This window comes from Oratosquilla oratoria, chromosome 5 (assembly GCF_046742065.1).
Source record: "Oratosquilla oratoria isolate Oo_2021 chromosome 5, ASM4674206v1, whole genome shotgun sequence".
In the NCBI taxonomy this organism is placed as follows: domain Eukaryota; kingdom Metazoa; phylum Arthropoda; class Malacostraca; order Stomatopoda; family Squillidae; genus Oratosquilla; species Oratosquilla oratoria.
In genome coordinates, this window is record NC_134781.1 from 30,075,261 (window position 1) to 30,080,260 (window position 5,000).

Here is a 5,000-nt window from a genome sequence, read left to right on the forward strand (position 1 = left end):
CAGCACCGGGCCGCCCTCTCTGCTCGGTGGAGGACCTCCCGTCCTCGTGCGCGGACAACTCCCCGACGGACGCCGAAACCCGACACGCCACTATCATTGGAGACACTTGCTGCCACCTTGGCCGCATCCAAACGTAAGCCATATCCGTTTAGATTGCCCCACTTCTCGTGGATGACGGATAATCATCCGGTCATCCCCATATTCACGCCAGGAGCGCCGTCACCGACAACGCCGGCGCTTCGCGGGGACAACCCGTCGCCTGCCGCCGACGCTGACGGGACGCTCTGGAGACTACGAGCCACGGCACGGCTAAGCACCATCTAAGGTCACTCGCTTACCTGCGTGACCTCCGGGTTCTCGTCCGACCGCCTCGCCCTACCCAACTCCGTCCCTCAGTATTGGAAGCTCCGAAACGCCCTCTCCGCCGACGAGGATTGCCGCTGTACGACTAGCGCATCGCTGCCTCCGCCACTACGGGAGCGACCACCGGCCTCCGAAGATGCCGCCCCGTCGCGTCCCATCCCTCGGTGGAGTACCTGCCGTCCTCATGCGCGGATCCCCCCAATTCTGGCCCCGCTACTCGCCACGGCTCGCGGATAGGCATCCCCTTCCCAATGGTCATGCGAGCGCGGACGGGGTGGGGGTGTATGTGGTGTAATGCTATAAGGTGCTCTAGCACTGAACACAATCAGGGCGCCACAGTGTCGTAGCATGTCCGACCACCAGTGACGCTTCCTAAAAAGACTCTGATACGGCTGACAAGGTCTCATTCATATGGACACAAGGCCACATTCATATGTGCACGAGGCATGGCCTCTCTCACTCTGCGCAGCGAGTCTCATTCCAGTCTAGAATTGGCTGTCTTATAGTGGGCATATTGCACTCCATGTACGCCTATCGCCACAATAAAACTGATTCAAACATCCCTCCCAAGCATTTCTGTTGCACACATAACACATATACTGTACACACACATACACACAACACACACACACACACACACACACACACACACACACACACACACACACACACACACACACACACACACACACACACACACACACACACACACACACACACACACACACACACACACACACATACACACACGCGCGCGCGCACAACGCACACACACACACACACACACACACACACACACACACACACACACACACACACACACACACACACACACACACACACACACACACACACACACACACACACACACACACATATATATATATATATATATATGCACATAGCACATACGTGGGGTATCGTAAATGTTTAATTATGACCATGAAGTAAACGAGTCAGAAACTTAATCTTTATTTGTGATCCTTAAGACTTCTCTACATAGTCACTGTCCAGAGTCATACATTTCTCCCATCGTTTTTTGACCTTCCACAGGCCGCCGTTGTAGAAGTCCTCAGATTGCTTTGAAAACCACTGTTCCACCTCTTGAGTGACGTCATTTGTGTCATCATATCGCCGACCCCGCAGTGGATTTTTCATCTCTGGGAACAAGAAAAAGTCGCTTTGGGGCGAGATCGGGAGAATACGACGGATGCAGCAAGATTTCATAGCCACATCGTCTTGCTTCCACAACCACAGCTTGAGATAAGTGAGCGGATGCATTGTCGGCAAGGAGACGGACTCCTCTGGTGATTATACCTCGGCGTTTCTTCTTCAGAGCTTCTCGCAACTTGTTCAGAAGTGTGCAGTAGTATGCACTAGTGATGTTCTGACTCTTTGCAAGGTAGTATGTGAGGATGACTCTACGACAGTCCCAAAAAAACCGACAGCATGCCCTTCCCTGCGGACTTCTGGACCTTAGCCTTTTTTGGAGGAGGGGATGTGGTGTGCTTCCACTCCTTGCTCATCTTATTGGTCTCTGGATCATACAGATAGATCCAATTTTTGTCCATAGTTACCAGACGACCAAAGAAATCCTCTTCATCCTGCTCCAAAAGAGTCAGCATCTGCCTCGACAGGTCACGCCATGTATGCCTTTGGAGAGGAGTCAGTCAGCGCGGAACCCAGCGTGCTGACACCTTAGACATGTACAGTTTAATTTTCCACACACTGCCGTAACTAAGACCATGCATGATCACGTGTATGGTTACTGGTCGGTCTTCCAGGATATGATTCTCTAGTTTCTTCACTGTGGCCGCACTGTCCGTGAGTGATGGTCGTCTAGTTCTTGGCTCGTCTGTGAGGGACATGTGGGCATTTTGAAAATTCCTTTTCCATCTCACAACAGTGTTATATGACGGGCAATCATCACCACAGAGGGCCTTCATTTTACCATAGATTTGCCGGGCACTATAACCCTTCAAATGCAGGAACTTAATCACGCTGCGAGCCTCAATCATTTCCATCTTGCAGGTTATTGACATCAAGCGCCACGTGTTAAAAAAAAAAAAAAAAAAAAAAAAAACATCACGCACATGAGGACCACTGATTATACTGACAAAATTTCATCGATACAGCTGAATAACTTCCGGGTGATAATTAAGCTTTACGATACCCCTTCGTGTGTGCATATATATATATATATATATATATATATATATATATATATATACATATACATATATATACATATACATACATACATATATATATACACATACATATACATATATATATATACATACACACACACAAACACACACACACACACACACACACACACACACACACACACACACACACACACACACACACACACACACACACACACACACACACACACAGACACACACACACACACACACACACACACACACACACACACACACACACACACACACACACAGACACACACACACACACACACACACACACACACACACACACACACACACACACACACACACACACACACACACACACACACACACACACACACATATATATATATATATACATATATATATATATATATATATATATGTATATATATATATGTATATATATATATATATATATATATATAAATATATAGGGGGGGGGCCGCCGATTAAGTGAAGCGGCCTTGTTGTGGATGTACTTTGTCTTACTGCATTGCGTTTGACCCAGGGCAGTTGGCGGATACAGAGGTGACCCGTCATTCATTAGGAGTTGAGATGTGAGGGATGGAATGGCTGGTGGAGGGGAGTGAGATGAGTGGGAATAGGTTCGTGCCTCTGACTTAACTATCTCTCTTATAAGGGGGAAAGAGCTCTTGTTGTATATATATATATATATATATATATATATATATATATATATTACAGGTGAAAAATGTAATCACACATTTGCCAATAACGTAGAAACCACTGTTGGAGTAGAAAAGACTGGAAACGGGGAATCTATATATTTCGATTGAAAACTGCAATCCTCTTCAGTAGATACAATTAAGAGAGAGCGTGCTGCTTAAGTAGCACCCTTAACAAAAGAAAGGGGAACATGGGAAGATGTCTCTACCCTCGGCTCACTCCGTATGTGAGGTCAGGAGGCAAATGAGCTTTCAATAGGTTGGTGATGAAGAGTCCGGAAATTATATCCGGGGACCATTGCCCCTTTGAAATATTCATGTTGGGCTGATATTCAATGATAGTAGATTCTACCATTTTTCTCCTGAACTCACATCTGGATTTATGAATAAGCTCAGCTTTGTCCCAATCTAAACAATGTTTAAATTGCTTAATATGTTGGAACACAGCTGAGCTCTCTTGTGCATATTTAATGGAACGTTTATGCTCAATCATCCTAGTATTCAAATCCCTTCCAGTCTATCCGATCTACACAAAAGGGTAGACTCAAAATACTCCATGTATAAATTGGCCAAAACAGGAGACAAATTGGAACCCATACTGCAAAGGTGGCAATATTGTTATTTTAGATCAGTCTGTTTATGTTAAGAAAGCCTATGAGTTGCTTAATGATTCGGCCACTTATGAAAAACTCACCAAAAATCCCCTCAAGAACGCAGCCGCCGAGTTTAACAGACAAGTCCGTAACATCACAACTGATAATTGCATTAATGAACTGAAAGTTACCAACCCTCCTGTTTTGGCCAATTTATACAAGGAGTATTTTGAGTGTACCCTTTTGCCCAGCATCAAACCGCCCGAAATGATTTGGCTCAGGTACGTAGACGATATCTTTTCGGCGTGGGATGACAGTTGGTGCCCATTTGAAGTGTTCCATGATAAATTGAACCAATTGACCCCGAATCTTAAATCTAAAGTTGAATGGGAAGAAGGACACCAAATCTCTTTCTTGGATATCTTGATACGAAGAACTGATGATAATTTATTCTTTACAGTGTACCGTAAGCCCACCCACTCAGGGAGTTACCTTTACTTTTTTAGCAATCACCCTGACAATGTTAAGAAAAGTGTTGCCTCTGGCCTTTTCTTGAGGGCTTTCAGGATTGGAAGTCCTCAATTTCTGGACCATTTTAAAACTTCCGTCCCCTCAAGTTTTCACCGCTCCTTTAAGGACATTTTAAAAATTCCATTCAATAATACCATCAGTTCTTCTACTAAGTTGTTTCCTCATGAACGTCTCACTATTGCCTATCACTATCCTAACACCGTGCGTAAGCAAATTGTGAACGTTCAACAAAAACCAAAGGAAGTTGAGTCACCTGGTGTTTATTGTTTGCCCTGCAAAGATTGTGATTTGGTTTACTTGGGTCAAACCGGGAGAGACTTGAACACTAGATTGGCAGAACATAAAAGGTCAATTAGGTATGGGCAAGAAAACTCGGCAGTATTTCTTCATGTCAAAAATAAGAATCATTCTTTCGATTGTGGTAAGGCCAGATTAGTGTTCAAGTCCCACTGCGGTTTCAGGAGGAAAATAGTTGAATCAGCATTAATTGAGGAATGCCCTAATATTAATATTTCTAAAAGGCAGTGGACACCTGACATTATTTCACGCGCGGCAGTTAACAAGCTGGTACGGACATTACAACCCCCCCTCCTCACCCCCTCCCTCCT

General features: G+C 45.0%; 1 protein-coding gene across 1 annotated transcript in view; it reads right to left on the bottom strand.

The window, feature by feature from the left end:
- Positions 1–5,000, bottom strand: part of LOC143025431 (ATP-binding cassette sub-family C member 3-like) — a 161,163-nt gene that overhangs the window by 35,357 nt on the left and 120,806 nt on the right. The window lies entirely within an intron of this gene.